General features: G+C 36.9%; 1 protein-coding gene across 3 annotated transcripts in view; it reads right to left on the bottom strand.

Annotated features, from left to right (window-relative positions):
• Window positions 1-17,946, bottom strand: part of ELFN1 (extracellular leucine rich repeat and fibronectin type III domain containing 1) — a 202,020-nt gene that overhangs the window by 4,316 nt on the left and 179,758 nt on the right. The gene's annotated exons all lie outside the window — the stretch shown is intronic.

Raw genomic sequence — 17,946 nt, forward strand, 5'->3', positions numbered from 1 at the left:
TATCAGGGTGCAGAGATCTGTAGGAGCCTTTGGTCCTCGTCATGTTGGAGCAAAAGCTCCCCGGGAGGGTGAGGAAGGTGTGTTCCAACATGTAAGATGCAGAGAACTTGCCCCACAGATGACCACCACCAAGGGTCTGGAGTGGGGAGTATGGGGTTTTGTCACAAGCTTTGGGGCCTATGTGATCTTGGGCCAATCTCAGGGATTCAGTTTCTTGCTACATCCATGACCTTGTCTGCCATGATCATGAGGCTGAGTGAGGCAGATGCAGTTTGTGGTAGGATTGTTGAGGTCTCTGATCTATCCTTCAAGACAATCAAATGCAATCCAATTCAGCATGCATTTATTAAATGGCCACTGTATACAGACTACCAGAGAGACAAAGGTAAAATGTAAACCAGCCCCTACCCTCAAGGAATTTACATTCCATAGGGAGCTGTGACCCCAAAGCATGCTTCCCCCAAACCAAAACCCACTCTCTTCACTAGAGAATGCTTGTTGTCCCAATGGCCATCATCCTTCTACCATGATCCTAATATAGGTTACATGGCCCAAAGCAGAGATTTCAACCTATCTACAAGAGGAGCAGTGGAGCAGGTTGGTGGGCTCATAAATTTTACAACAGATTTATAGAACTGTAACAATATGCCCTTATGAGAAGGTGTGGGCCTTGTTTGATGAGTGCCTCATTATCCAAATGATTGCACACTTAGGAACCACCTTGAGACAGGTCCATCACCACAAGTAATATTCCTTAACAGTATCATTGCCTTCATATGATAAGATCGCTACCTTTGTCACTGACTACTTCAAGGTTTCCATTGTTTCCATCACTATCATCATTGCTACTGCTGCTACTACTGACAATAATAATAATAATAAATAGTACTTGCCAACCATCATCTTTACCAAAACCATTCCTATCACTACCTAATAGCAATACCTTCACTATTACTGGCACCATGATGGTCTTCACCATTGTCATTCCTATTGCCATCAGTCACTCATGAAATGAGCCATTTCAAAATGACCAAAAATGATGAAAGACTTTTTTGACTAGATAAAAATTTCTATGGGAAAGATCAGAGCAGGAACTCAATTTGTAAGCAAGTCATATCCTAGACTGTTAACAGATTTTCATATTATTAGTATTATCATGTTAACTTCATCAATAATAATAATATTGAGGCCACATTTATAAACAACTTTACTTTTACCATTTATTGATAAACTACAATGCAACCACAAGAGGGCGTGGTAAAAAGATTGGAGACCAGGCCACTGGAGGGCTGGTTAAAGGTTCTTAGAACTTAAGCTTAAAGAAAGAGAAGATTTAGAGGAAAGTCAGTGTTGTCTTCAAGTACTGTAGCAATGTCATGTAGAAGAAGGATTGGTTTTATTCAGCAATGGTCCATGAGGGCTGAACAAAGAAAACAATGGGTGAAAATTGTAGAGTGCTAAGAATAATAGCACATTTATATAGCTTTTTAATATTCGTGAAGTACTTTGTAAATATTTCCTCACTCGAGCTTTGATAATATATTATTTGCTCCATTTTACACTTGAGGAAGCTGAGGCAGACAGAGGTTAAGTGATTTGCCCAGGGTCACATAGCTAGGGAAGTTGGATTTAAATTTTAGTCTTCCTGAATCCAAATCCAGACATATTCACTGTATGATCCTAGCTCCTTGTACAAAAGAAGGGGCTTAATAAACATCTATTGAGCTGAACTACTCATGAAATACAGAACAAAAGGATCCAAGAGAAGGAAGGGATGATATCTGTTGTAAAGCATGTCACGAAGCCCAGAACAGTGAAAGGACCGATTGTAGAGTGCTGGGAGAGAATATAATAGGTGGTGGTGGGAAAAGGGTAGGAGGAGCCTCTTATTGCTTTATTCAACTGGACGGGCACAACAACTATCAATTCTTTACATCATTAGTTATCTTCTGATGCAGGGAAAACATCACTATTATACAGATGAGTAAGTATAGACCCTGAGAGGCTGAATGTACAAGTGTATCCATTGTATGGTAGATGGAATGTTGGACCTGAAATTAGAAAAAAGTCTTAAGTTCAAATCCCATTTCCAGCATTTACTACCTGTTTGACTTCAAATAATTAATTTTAAACTGGAAAAGGAAGAAAGACTATTGCTTATGTCTCCACTAAGCTTCTTGCCATAGAAGACAGCTACAATATAGAAAGAGAAAATAATAGAGACGCTCAGAAATTCATAGGATTCAAAACCTAGGAAAGGGGAAAGCATTTATTAATAGTCCACTCTTTGCCAGGCATTCTGCTAAGCATTTTGCAATAATTATTTCATTTAAATCTCACAGCAACCCTGGGAAGATAGATGCTATTGTTACCCTCATCTTACAGACAAGGAAACTGAAACAGACAGAGCTTACATGACTTTGCAGGTAACACAGCTAATAAATCCTGAAGCTGGATTTGAACTCAGGTCTTCTTTACTTCAGATAGAGCCTTCTATCTATTTCATCATCTAGTTACTTGAAAGGAACCATCAATAAAACAAATGGACTCAGATATCTATGAACAAAGCATGATTAATAAGCAAGAGAACCTAGAAATTCTAATGCAAGGTAAAAAAATCAGACTGAGTCTTCATCTTGGGGATTCAATAGCATAAAATCCAGACCTGGACTAGGACTCTGGTAGGGTAAACTCTGGATAAAAGAAACAGGATGGGTTGAGCAAAAGGGGGATGGAGATAGAGAAAAATATTGTATATTAAAAAGATAAGTTTGGGGAAATGCAGTAATAGGAGGAGAGGGTAAACATGGCAGGAAGCATTTGGGTGAAAATCAACAGAGGAACAAACAGAAGTAATATTGGGGGGGCGGAATTTATAAGTCTAATTTTTTTCATCTGTAAAATTGTTATAATCCTAATTGTAATCATTACAAGGTTATTATGAAGATCAAATAATATGCTGTATGGAAAATGCTTTTTAAATTTAAAATTTCTATATCAATATCTCATAATAATCCATAACAAAACTGGGATTAGACTTTAGTGTCTGTCTCCCCAACAGTTGTTGAATTTATTGGATCCTTGTATATAACCAATCAAGTGAGATATGTCATGTGATTTCTATCCTGAAGAAAATAATTATGGAAGGAATGCTACTTAGGAGGATGATTTCTTACACCATATACCCCAATTAGTTCCAAGTGAATAAATCACTTAAGTAAAAAAGATCATGTAATTTTTTTTTAATTTTGAAAAAAAGGAAATACCTCTCACTACTATAACTAAGGGCAGAACTTTTAAACAGAAGAGACCCTGATCAGAAAATAGACTATTTATATTAAATGGGAAAATTTTTGCATGAACAAAGTCAATGCAGCCAGCAGAAGAAAGAAGAATTTGATTGGAAAAATGTTTGTATCAGATAGTTTGAATAAGGATCTGATGTCCAAGATATATGAGGAATTCACATAAATAAGACTAAGAGTCAAATATACAAGATCAAGGGATAAATGATCAATTCTCAAAAGAATGAAAAAAACTATTATCAATTATATAACGATGTCTCCACATCACTAATAATAAAAAGAAATGCAATTTGAAACAACTTTGAGGTTTCACTTTATACATATAAAATTGACAAACATGATAAAACCAGAAATAATTCATATACAGAGGCTGTGTAAAAAGAAGTGTTCTGAGGAATGGTGGAGCTGTGAATTGATCCAGGCATTATTGAAAAGAATTTATACTTATGTGAAAAAAAAATTACTGAACTGCACATACCTTTAGGACATGTGCCTATCCCTATCACATTCCCCTATTAGGCATATTTTCCAAAGAACTGATGAATCAAAAAGCATTTTTAACCACTTACTATGGGTAGGAGATTAAAGAGATAAAAGTCCCCCATATGTCAAAATATTTATAGTAAAATTTTTTTCTTGTGGTAGCAAATAACTGGAAACAATGTAAATGTATGGCTCATCATCTGTAGGACATATCACTATGGTACATGAATATTATTGCACTATAAGAAACAATGAATGTAAGGAGTTCAGAGAAACATGGTAACATTTAAACAAACTGATATGGAGTGAAGTATGCAGGGAAGGGAGAGGGATAAATATTTATATTGCATCTACTATATGCCAGCTATGTGAAGTCAATAACAGGAAACAACATACAAATGCAGAAACAAACAAACAAACAAATAAAAAAAAAACCCTAACCTTAATTGTTGTATAATTATAAATGAGCAAGCTTGTCCTCTGAGAAGAAACAAGTAAATTGGTTTTTCCAGTTTTGTTGAAGAGGTTGGGTATTATGGAAACAGAATGCCAGATGGAATGATGCATTGGTTGGCTTTGTTGAGCTATTTTTTATTAAACAACATTGATAAGGAGAAACTTTGGGGGTAGATGAAAAATGTTATATCTAGAAATTTATGTAATGTAAAAGCATAAAGCATCAATAAGACTTAAAAATAGAAGCCCGAGGTTCATGAATGTGTGATAGGGTCCTTATATTCTTTAGTTTTATCAGAGTCTGAAACAGGCTTCAAGGTCATCTAACCCATCCTTCTGTTCTCAGGAATGAATTACATTAAGCCATCTCCTTAGAGATGAATTCAGGTGTACCTTGCCTAATGTCATTAATTGAATCTGTAAAAATAGGAAATTTGACAAAATAACATAGGGGAAAGTAAGATCTGTGGGAACAAGATCACAAATATCATAAATGTTAAGGTCACAATAAAGATACTGTAAAACAAAATATATCAATTTTTTAAAAAGCAAATATAAAGTGAGATTTGGCTAATATCACACAGTAACATTTGTCAGATAAATATTAGTATTTTAATTTTGTAAGAATGCTATAAATATGGATCTTGTTACTATGTTAATCTCCCTCAGTGCCTATCATGTACTAGCTGTTAAATATCTAATGATAGGGAAAAATAGGATAGGAAGGAACATTATGGGGATGCATGTACTCCTTCACTTAAGGATCTGAAGAGGAAAAGATCCTACACCCCTTTGACTTATTTGATATTTTTAGTTAATGACTTGGACAAAGACTCAAATCTTTCCCTTGATTTGAAAGTTCCCCTAGGTTATATAAATTGTGATCCATTCATACCTCTTTTGAATGACTCTTGTCCCTTTCGTCCCATAAATTTGCCACCTTCATGTCATCCTTAACTCTTCACTATCTCTTGCCCCTCCATATTCAAGCTGTTGCCAAGACTTGTTGATTTTACCTTTGCAACATCACCCCTTTTCTCTCCTGTGATATTGCCATTACTCTAGTGCCCAGCTTCTTAAATGGTGGTTTGTGACCCCATATGGATCTCATAACTGAAGGTGGGGGGTTGCAACACTGGGATTTATTATTACTATAGTAATAGTAATATTACTATTTATATAGTAAATGTTTGATTTCTATACTTATCTACCAATACACCTAGGTCATGTAAAAAATTCCTTGGTTGAAAAGGGGTAGCAAGTAGAAAAAGTTTAAGAAGCCCTGGTTTGGTCCAATTTGGACTCTGCATTGGGTCTTCCATCAATGGGGAACACACATCTATCTCCCTGTTTTATGTCTCACCTGATGTTCACAATCATAGGTTGTTTAATATGGTTATTTTTATTGTTATATCTTTCAAAGACTCTTGAATGATTTTGATGTATGCATGGGAGACATCTTGCTGAAAAAAAAGGGCTTTAAAGTAGTATTTTGATTTACTGAATCAAATGATCTTTTTGGTTGCAAACAAAAAATAAATACCAAGGAATCTTATATTCCTCATCCATTGTTCAGTGTCATTTCTATTAATCTCCCTAAATCAAGGATGCTTTAAATCGACCTATTGATAATATTCAAAGATTTGATATAGATGGAAAGTCAAATATCTTTCCCTCTGAAAGATATTACACACACACACACACACACACAACACACACACACACACACATCTTCTTTTAATGTCCTTACAATTGGTTACCTCCAACATGAATCTCCGCACATACATATCATTCAATATGGTTGATTTTCCCATTTTTGTACTGTTATTATCATTTTTACCTCAACTCTAAGTGCTGGGCAGTAGGGTCCAAGTGTGACCCTATCACACTTGGTGATAGTTTCATTATGGAGAAAAATTTATCATGTTTACAGATCTTTTCTGTTTTCTACTATTTGTTGGCCTCTTTCATCCTCTTTTCATTTTCATTCATTAAATGCCCTTTCTAATGACTGCTTAGTTGGATATCTTGCAAGTTTTCTTCAAATTTGTTTTTATCCCCTACTGCTTTTCTCTGCTTTAGGGGATAGTGATTCTTGAAATTATCTATCCCTCTTCTTTATAAGATTTTACAAATGAGTCTATATTATAGTTTGGTGATGTCTTTGGCAACAATCTTTTTTCCATTTGTCAAGCAAGTCAGATATTTGCTAACTAAAGTCCTTTTTAAAATTTCCTTATTATGGAAAATCATTTACATTAGGTAAACTCTGCATAAAATTGGTAATAATTGATGTCATTGTCATTTGTTTTTCAGTTCCCATTTTTGATGGTCAATTACTTAAATAGTTCAAGACTTAGTTGTTAACAGTTTTGTATAGTATCTTTTTGTTATTATTCTTGCTTTTTACTAATTCTGATGTTAGCTCTGACAAGTTGATGATCTGACTTTACACAGATAGCTGATCCAAGGATAATTCCCACATCAACAACAACACATTTTTCCTGTCTGTTAAAATATAGTTTACTTAGTTTTGTATACTATTATTTTGGTTCTTGTCATGCCTCTCAATTCCTTTTTCAAAGTGTTCCTAAAATACAGATTCTGTGTAATCTATAAACCTTTGGTCTCTCAGATGTGTATATTATGTAAAACTGGTAGAAATGGCTGGCATTTTGGAATGACAAGAGAAAGGATCCCAAAAGATCTCCATGGACTAGAATTATGGGTTTTGTCTAATAAGGTGAAATTGAATAGTGTAAATGTAAAGTGTTAAAGTTGGGGTCAAAAAATCAATTTCACAAGAAAAAGATAACAGAGGCATGTTCAAATAGCAGTTTTCTGAAAAAGATCTTAGGGTTTTTAATGGACTTGCAAGCCCAGTATTATCTAACAATGTGGTGTGATAATTAAAAAAGTTAATGTCATTTTAGACTGAATTAAAAGTGGCACAGTGTTCAGAACATTATCATTAAGAGAGGCATGGTGTCTGGAACTCATTATCTTTCTGCCTACTCTTCCTGATTTCCCTATATCTGTCCAGGGCACCATCATTTTTCCATTGACCTTAGTTTACAATCTCAGTGTTATGCTCAACATTTCATTCTTACTTACCTTTCTATATAAGTCTTGTTGATTCTATCTCCTCCCAATTTCTCACCTCTATCTCATTCTCTATAGCAACATCCCAAACACCTTATTTCAGGCCTTCATCCACTCTTGCTTAGACTACTGCAATAGCCTGCTAATTAGTCTCCCTGTTTCCAATATGTTACCCTTTCCAATCCATCTTCCACACAATTGAGACATTCATAGTTCCAATCTACAGTTCTGACCATTCTATTCTCCTATGAAAGAAGTTCCAAGTACCTTCTTATTGACTGTAAAATAAAAAATACAAACTCTTCCATTTGTCATTTAAAGACTTTTGCAATCTGGCTTCAGCCTGCCTTTCCTGATTACACATTACTCCCCCTCATTTCTACTATATTCCAACTGAACTAGCTTATTTGCAACTCCTGGTTTCACAAAATTACATAGTCTATCTCTAGACCTTTGCATAAACTGTCCCTCCTTACTTGGAATGGGATGCCCAAGACCCTCTGAAAATCAGCTCAAGTGTCACCTACTTTCTTCAAAACACCTTTCTTGAGTGACTTTGTATTTATTTTGTAAATATTTATTCGTAAAAATGCTAAATCTTCCCAGTAGAAATGTAAACTTCTTAAAGGAAGGGAATGTCTCATTTTGTGTGTAAAAGTCTAGTGCCTATTATGGTTCCTTGCACATAGGCACTTTAGAAATGTTTATTAGTTATGATTGATTATGATTGATTGAAAATGAGAAGTAAGAATACCATATTCTGTGATAGTAAGAAAACAAGTGAAATACAGTGTTGAATTCTACTCAATGCATTTTATAGGGGCATCACTAAGGTGGCTGAACATACTATGGCATATAAGTATGCTCTAAGAATGTATAAGAATAAGTACTGTCATGCTGTAAGAGATCTGGGAAAACTTGTATGATCTGATATAAAGTGAAATGAACAGAACCAGGGAAATAATGTATACAATGACAATATTATAAAAACAAACAACTTTGAAAGCTGTAGGTCAAAGCACTGAACAATCAGCATTCCAAAAGACCTGTGCTAGAGAATGCTACTCACTTCCTTACAGAGAGGAGGACATGGATTTTAGATGTAGAATGAGACACATTTTTGCATATAGGATAATGTGAGAATTTTTTTCAGTTGGCCATGAATATTTGTTACAAGGATTTTGGTTTTCTTTTTCAGTGCAGGAGAGGTGGGAGGGAGAAAAAAATAGATGCTTGTTAATTTGAAAAAAATTATTTTTTTATGATGAAGAGCATTCAAATGAGGATGACTCAGATGATGAAAGGCTAGGACATATCCCCTGTGTAAGACATAGAACATTATTTTCTATAGCACTTGGAGAGAAGAGAGTACCTCCCAGAGAACTCTGTGTGAGCTTACAAGGCAGTATAGATACAAGGCAGACTGTATAAGACAGCAAATTTAAACAGCAGTGTTGTGGGAGCTGAGGGGATGAGTGAATGGAAGTGTTAAGAAGTGGAACTGGAGCCAGATGTAGAGTTAGAGAAAACAAAACGTGGGATGACTCTCATTGTGTCTTGAACCTTGTTGACCCATCTCAGCCCTTACAATAACAACAGAACTGAAGCAAACACTTTAAACTGCTCTAAGGAAGTTGAAAGAAAGCTCTTAGTAGACCAGACCCACAATTTTATCAGCCTAGGGAATTCCCCCTCTTCCTTCCCCAATTGAGATCCATCCCTGCTCTCTAGCTTACACTCATTAAAAATTTGCCTTGATCAGTAATGTTAAAGTTAAGGGGCACTAAAACATACGTATGGATTGCTGCAGGCCACATATTGACTTAGAAAATCCATATATTTATTTTTTTATTAATTTATTTTGTTAAATATTTCCCAATTACATTTTAAACTGGTTAAGGCTACACTTGAAGTATTGTGGGCCTCATGTAGCCCATGGACTGTATAGCTGGCAACTTTGCCTACAGTACTGACAGGTTAAATTATTCTCCAGAGCCACACAGCTATAATAATAATGATGATGATAGCTAACATTTAGATAATGCTTCCTATGTGTCAGATATAGTGCTAAGGGTTTTACAATTATCATCTCATTTGATCCTCACTATAACTTTGGGAGATGGGTATTATTATTATGCCCATACGAGCATATTATACCCACAGATAAGGAAACTGAGGCAAATATGTAAAGAGATTTGTTCAAGGTGCCAAAGGCAGCATGTGTATGAGAGAGGACTTGTTCCCATGTCTTCCTTGCTTTAAGGCTGGTTCTCTATCCACGTCAACATTTTTTCTTAGTCACAATCATCATCACCATTACAAGCAGCTCCAAGTCTTGAATCAGGAAGACCCAAGTTCAAATCCTGTCTCTGACACTTACTAGCTGTGTGACCCTGGGCAAGTCACTTAATCCTGTTTACTTCAATTTTCTCATCTGTTATATGGAAATAACCACTCAGGAATATGGTGAGGATTCAATGAGATAATAATTATAAATTGTTTAGCACAGTATCTAGCACATAGTAAGTGCTATATAAATGTTGCCTATTCCTACTACTACTATTAGTAGTAGTAGTAGTAATATTAAAAATGGGACTAGAGGAAAAGGAGGAGGAAGGAAAAAGAGAAAGGAAAAGAAAAAGAGAAGGGAGGAAGAGGAATTGAACTGATGATTTCAAGTATAAGAAACTCCTGGAAGAGGGAACTTGCTCTGCCAATGAAGAAGTGCCCTTTCTCCACAACTCAGTTTTAGAGGCACCTAGTGCCTAAGAGGCACTTAGAGATACAACTTAGGACAGTGATGTCAAACTCTAATAGAAGGAGAGCCTGCTAACCTGTACATAAAGATCCCTGCAAGCCACATATTAACTTTATTTATTTTGTTAACTATTTCCCAATTATATTTTAATCTAGTTCTTGTCTCAGAGATGTTGCCAGTGGTTGTCTATTTGACTACCTCTAGCCTAGTTAGAATTGGGTCACATAACTACTATGTATCTAAAAGCAATATTTGAACCCAGGTCTTCTTGGACCCATTGCAGCTTTTCCCCTGATGATGATGATAAAAATAACAACAATTATGTTTATGGACAAGGAAGAACAAAGAATGGGCTTGTTGTATAGAATTAAACAAGTCTGCTGCTCCCTCCCTTTTCACATTCCATTTTCCTCCACTGCTACACATGCTGCATATGTTAGTTGATTTCTTTCCAGCAGGCAAAAGTTTAAAAAAAAATGCCTCTTATCAAGAGCCAGGTTTAATTCCAGCTCATTAAAGCCAGCAATTTGCCAGATATTTGCTTTTGTAAAATATGAAGCAGAAGTTTGTGTGAAGGGGACAGTAGAATCCAGGGCCAAGGGGCTCATGCTCCTTATAAGGATGGGAGAAGAAAGATCCTTCCAGGGTCTTGAATAAGGGGCAGGGGAGAGAGAGAGACAGAGGAACTAATCTCATGGATCTGGGAAGAATGGGGAGAGTGTGGAAGATAAAAAGAGTAGTTGGGAGTTGCTGTAACAGGACCAGTGTTGTGATGATAAGAGTAGAGAAGAGGGGAGAGACACAAGAGATCCTAAACAAATGAAAATTAAGTCCAAAGATAAAAGGGGGGGAAGGAAAGAGGAAAGGAGGGAGAGAGAGACAGAGAGAAACAGAGACAGATAGACACACAGACACATCCTTGATCTGGTTTCCCTCAAGCCCCAAATGTCTTCTAGTGATCAGAGGGACAAAGACTCTCAGGACAGGCAAATAAGACTGAATTTAATAGGAGGAAATGAATAATAAGCAGTCCTTCCCTGAAGCTGCTGGAAGTGGATTATAAATCAAGAACAGGACTAGAAAAGTGAGAATCCTCCCAGAGAATTGGTCTCTCACCAGTTTGGCTTCTCCCTGTCTCTCTTCTCTTGCCTCCTCTTCTTTCATTACTGCCCCTATCCTTAACAAGTGGTTCTCAAAGGGTCTGCTTTCTGCCCTTCCTTTTCCTTCTTTAAATGTCCTCTTATGGTGATCTCATCCACTCCCATGGCTTCAATTATCACCTTTATGCAGATGACTTCCAAATCTATAGATTGAGTGCAGTCTCTCTGCTGAGTTCTTGTCTTGAATTGACAACTGCCTGCTGGACAGCTCCCCCTAGATGTTCCACTCACACCTCAAATCCAACATGTCCTAAACTGAACTCATCAATTCCTCACTTCCTTATCTGTACTGATAGCATCATCATCCTTGAGTCACTTAGCTTATAACCTTGGACACATTTTTTACTCTTCTCTAACTCCTCACATCCAGTTGTCAAGACCTGTTGAGTCTACCATCATCATATTTTTCACATTCATTCTCTTCTCTCTATTCTAATAGTACAGTTGTAATTCAGACCTTCATCTTTCACCTGGACAGTGTGATAAGTTGGTCTTCTTGGTCTTGGCAAAGATACTGGAATGGTTTGCCATTTCCTTCTCCAGCTTATTTTACAGATGAGAAAACTGAGGCAAACAGTGTGATATGGCATGCCCAGGGTCACTCACTAGTAAACATCTGAGACTGTATTTGAACTCAGGTCTTCCTAACTCCAGGATCAGAGCCCTGTCTACTGCATCCCCAGCTAACTCTATCCTTACTAAAACTGAGGTTAGATTCAAGGATCTTACAGTTGTTCTTGTCTTCTTTATAACCCTCCCACCATCTCTACTACCCTGAGCATGGCACATAGCAGGGGTTCTTTATAGAGGTTCACTGGAGGAAGACACAATTGTGGTATAATGGAGACAATACTGACTGGGAAAGCAGGAAGACCTGCCATTGCTTGCTCTTTGAGCTTATGCCTCCATCTCTGGATCTCAATATTATCTTCCAAAATGGGGGTAGGGAGTGGGGGCTTAGACCAATTGATCTAAGGTCCTTCCCAATTCTAATATTTTATGCCAAAAAGTTTGGGTTCTACATCCACACAGGTGGAATTTTATTGAGAACAGACATTGGTCTCTGCTAGGAAGAATTCTTTGCAAATACATAGATGGCATTTCCATTGGACAGAAGGGAGTTGGATCATCATTTTTACCATCATTTCCAGCCCATCATTTTTACAGATGACAAAAACAAAGACCTACAAAAAGTTAAAAAAGAAAAAAAGTTCTTCAAAATCATATAGCTAGTTAATGGCAGAGCTGGGGCTTGAACCCAGGAACTTTTACTTTCCCAATAATAATAACTTTAGATAATAAGATTGTACCTTTTAACTATTCTTTAAATCAGGAGTTCTCACAAGAATGGATTTTAAAATCCATTGGGATGGGGGAGAAATGACATCTGTTTCAATAATTATGACTGCTATCCTTTGTAATCCTATGTATTTATACATAGTATAAACATTCTTCTGAGAAGGGGTCCCTGAGCTTCACTAAACTGCCAAAGGAGTCTATGACATTAAAAAACAAGCAAACCATGAAGAACTGCTTAAAGTATAATCTATGCCTATGAAGGGGGAATTTGTTTGAAAAATCAATTGAATAATGGGAAGGGAGATTATGGAAACACATCCATAAAATCATAGATTTGAAGGTGGCAGGGACCTTTGAGGCTAATCTAGTTCATTTTATAAATGAGGCAACTGAGGCTGAGGAAGCTGTGTTTTTTCCAGGGTTGCCTAGCTAATGAATGTCAGGTAGGATTTGAACTTGAGTGCCTGACACTGCTTCAAGTCAGAGGCAAGATTTGCTTTTTCTATTAGGTTCCAGTAATAAATGCCATACCATCATTTCTCCTGTCTTTTCCCCTTAAATTACAATGTCTTCCTTTTTTTTTTTTTTTTTTCTTATTAACTCATCCTTCTATATGCTGCCACTCAGGTTATTTCCTTCCCTCCCCCCCCTTCCCTTTTTATCTGTATCCATTTCTCCACAGAGTTCTGTCTCTCCCTCCTCCCCAAGTCTTCCCTGTTTTCCCCCATGAGGCACCTTAGTAAGTGATGGAATAACAAGGAGAGGTCAGTTATAAACCCTTACTTGGTGAGATAAGTTTAATCAGGCAGAGGAAGAAGTTGGGGAAGGGAGAGAAAAATGAGCTAAGAGGCACCCAGTGTGAAAATCCAGCTGGGCTATTTGTTTTCTGTAAATAATCTGAAAAGACAGCACCAAAATGGTCAGTAAATGCTTAGTAATGCTGAAGTCTTCCCTATGGCTTGGCAACTCATCTCTTTTACGGAGGCAGATCTGATAGATAGAGCCAGTCCTATTTGAAAGATAAGGAAACTGAGGTTCACCGATGCTAAGCTCACCCAAGGCACCTATTTTGGTTGGTAGTTTGAGACCTTCTAGTCCAGGCCCATAGTTTTCCTTATAAGGAAACTGAGGTACAAGCCTCAGTCCTCAGCTATAGTTTCTTCTTCCTGTATCTTTCCACTAGGTGGTGTAATGCTGGATATGGAGTGAATAATTTTGCCTCAGACCATTAATAGCTGGGTGACCCTGAGCAAATGATCTAACCTCTTTCAGCCTCAGTTTCCTAATCTATAAAACAGAGGTAATTATCACATGTACTTTTTTCAGAGCTGTTGTGAAATGCAGGCGAGAGATTGCATCAAATGATCTGCATATCTCAAAATGCTATACCAACTACTGTAAGCATTACTAGTCTGGACTGCCTGAAGGCTGGACTGACCTCCCAGGAGGTCATCTGGGGCTGTCACACCCACCCAGAAGGAGCCCTCCTTGTGACTCACTCCTAGGTGCCAGGGTCCCCCTCCCTTCGCTGGAGCTTCCCAGGAGGCTAGAAAAGATGTCCAGGCAGTAGGACTCAGGCAATGGGACATTAACACTAATGCTGATCACTAATTAGTTGGAGACAAGGTCAACTCAGATTGGGAAGGGGGTGGGTGGAATTCAGGATTGACAGAGGAAGCAAAGTCAAGGCTAAGAACCTTCCTCAGAAGAAGAAGACATGGTTATTAATAATCTTTCCCAGCAGTGCTGTTTTCCCTTTTATCTGAACACATTTTTTTTTTGTTGCTTCAATTTCCTTTATCTGGTCTGTATGTAAATAAGTCTGTGAAGAATCTCCAGGCTTCTGCTAGAATTCCTCAGAGGCCCTTCCCCTTCCTCCACCTTTCCCTTCAGGCTCAGAAATATGGCAATTCAATATTGATCTCTCAAGAGCAAAGCCTGCTGAAAAACCAAAATCCAGTATAAATAATAATAATCTTGGTGTAAATAATATCAATGCTAATAACCACTTAAATTTCTAAAGCAATTTAAGTTTGTCAAAAGCTTTCCTTAAAGAAACCCTGGGGAGAGCCAGAGTGTAACTATTATTAATATCATTTTATGGAAACGGAAACTGAGGCTTAGAAAATTATTTGCTAAAGTTCAAGAGCTAGTTATCTGATAGGGTGGGAACATCCTTCCATGAAAAACAATTGCAGTCCTAAAATGCCTCAAAAATCAGTTGCTGAGGTTCATGGAAGTAAATTGAGTCAGTGGTTTCTCAAAGGTTAGAGGTAGTTTCCAAACCCAAGGCTTCTTCAGAAACAAATCTAACACTCTAGCCATTATACCAAACTCTTTCCTAATGCTACTAGAAAGTGTCAGTATCAAGATTAGAATTCAGGACTTCTAAAACTAGAGCTCTTTGCATTTTGCCAAGGCGATAAATGGTCTCAATCACTTAAACCTTCTTTAGACTTTCTCCTGGTAAATTCTGGGTTAATAATTTACTAATGAATCATCTATGTACACACACACACACACACACACACACACCCCTATCCATTCCCACCTACCCCCCACTTCTTCCCTTCCTCCCTACATTTTCCTACCTACTTATCTATCCTCAAATTTTGGTACAGATCTGTGATTCCATTGATATATATATGGATAAACAAACTCTGTCCACAGAGCGGCAAATTTATTTGTAATTTTTAGTCTTTGAGACTTGCCTGAGATATCAAGGGGTGAAGATCAGGGTCACATAGCTAATAGGTAGCAGAGTCAGGACTTAAACCTAAGTTTTCCTGTTTCTGAGACTAGTTTGTTATATGCTAATCAATTGATATTATTCATCAATATAATTTTAGCATGGGCTTTGGTGACTAGGTGATACAGTGGACAGAGCATCAAACTAGAATCAGGAAGGATTGAGTTTAAGACTTAACCTCTGCCTGTTTCAGTCTCCTCAACTATAAAATGGGAATAATAATAATAGCATCTAGCTTCCATGGTTGTTATGAGGATAAAAGGAGTTAATATTTATAAGGCAGCACAATGACTGGAATATATTAAGTGCTTAATAAATTCTTGTTTCCTTCCTTCTCTCTCTTTTTCTCTCCTTCTTTCTTTCTTTCTTTCTTTTTTCCTTCCTTCCTTCCTTCCTCTCCCTATGGAATTACAGAATATTTCAAAATGATGGCAAGCATCTTCTTTGAAGGACAGATGAGTGAGAATGAAGGCAATGAGAAATAACTTTAGTGATGTTAAGGGATTTTTTCCAAGATCACACAACAAATTATTAGTAAAACAGAGGCATCTCAGCATCAAAAATGAAGTTAAACAGGTGTGCTTCTTCTGTATTTGAAAATGATACTCTCATAGAAAATGCCATCCACATCCAGGGAGAAAACTATAGAGATTGGATATGGGTCCAATTTTTTGGGGGGGAGGGTTGTTTTCTTTCTCATGGTTTTTCCCATTTGGTCTGATTTTTCTTGCACAATATGACAAATATGGAAAATTGTTTAAAAGAATTGCACATATTTAACTTATATCAGATTACTTGCTGTCTTGGGGAGGAAAGGGACAAAGATTTGGAACACAAAGTCTTCAAAAATGAATGTCGAAAACTAATTTTTACATGTATTTGGAGAAATAAACTACTATTGAAAAATTTTAAAAAGAAAATTTTTTTCATTGACCTTCATTAGAGGAAAAAAAAAGTGGTACCTTCTGTATGTACATGTGCTTTGAAGGCTTTGAGACCTTACCCCAACACATGGGACTTAACGAATCACACAATAATGTCATGGAGATCAAAATTTTCTGTCATTTAAAAAATCTGGCATTTAACGAAAATCAAAAGGCATTTCTTATTGTGTCTATCATATCTGGGTAGCAGCCACTCTGCTTAACCCCTAATAGCGGGCTTTGGTGAAGAGAATTGAATTAAAACACTTCACCTAATTTAAAATTTAGTAAACAACACCATTCAATCATTCATTTTCATTTAATTATTGTCCACATCTTCAGCTTTGTAATAACTTGGTATGATAACTAAGTGCAATAAGGGAAGCAAAGGTACAGAGTACCTGTTCCCTAGCCCGTCACAGTTTTTTAAGTGATAATACCATACACACACACAGATACACACACAGCATGCATAAACACTTATTATATATCAAGTAAGGTGCTGGTGCTAGGAACATAGATGTAAAAAACAAGACAGATCCTGCCCTCAAAGAGGTTCTATTCTAATAGGAATAGACAGTACAAGTAGGGAGGATGATACTTGGAGTCATTTGGCAATAAATTATTATGTCTTTTCAAGGAACAGCATTTTTTTTTTATTAAAGCTTTTTATTTACAAAGCATATGCATGGGTAAGTTTTCCAATATTGACCCTTGCAAAACCTTTTGTTCCAAACTTTCCCTTCCTTCCCCCTACCCTCTCCCCTAGCTGGCAGATAGTCTAATACATGTTAAATATGTTAAAATACATGTTGAATCCAATATATGTATACATATTTATACAGTTATCTTGCTGCACAAGAAAAATCAGATCAAGAAGGAAGGAAAAAAAAAACTGAGAAGGAAAACAAAATGCAAGCAAATAACAACAGAGAGAGTGAGAATTCTATGTTGTGTTCCACACTCAGTTCCCACAGTCCTCTCTCTGGTATAGATGGCTCTCTTCATCACTCAACAAGTGGAACTGGTTTGAATAATCTCATTGTTGAAGAGAGCCATGAAGGAATAGCATTGTTAATGTGATTATTCTTCTCTGAGGTAGGGAAGAGAAGGTGGAGAAGGATAGAGTGGAATGACATGAAGGTAGTCAGGGAACAGCAGAGTGGGTCTGGTTGTGGGCTCTATAAGGTGAATACCTATCAGTCAGAAGAGTCAAGGATAGACTACCCATTTGGAGATGGAGGCTAGAGCACATGCTTGGAGCATGTTGGCATGTTGCTAACTCCTAGTCCATAATTACCTCCTAATTTTATTTTTTCCAAGGTATCTGGGGAGCACAATGGCTGGAGAATTGGTTTTGGAGTCAGGAATGCCTAAGTTCAAATCCAGACTCAGATACTTAACTAGTGTTGTGATCCTGGGCAAGTCACTTGACTTTCAATTTCCTCATCTATAAAATGAGAATAACAACATTACCATCAATCTATCTCACAGGATTGTTGGGAGAATCAAATGAAATAAATTTGTAAAGCATTTTGCAAACTTTAAAGAGCTCTATAGGTGCTTATTAATTTTATAATGATAAATAATTATAGCAGAAGGGAAGTAAAATAATAGATGGAGTGGAAGTTGGAGTTAGGGAGACCTAGATTCAAATCCTGCCATTGACCCCATAGTAGTTGTGTGACCCCAAATAAGTCACTTAAATGTT

This window comes from Antechinus flavipes, chromosome 1, assembly GCF_016432865.1.
Source record: "Antechinus flavipes isolate AdamAnt ecotype Samford, QLD, Australia chromosome 1, AdamAnt_v2, whole genome shotgun sequence".
Taxonomy (NCBI): Eukaryota; Metazoa; Chordata; class Mammalia; order Dasyuromorphia; family Dasyuridae; genus Antechinus; species Antechinus flavipes.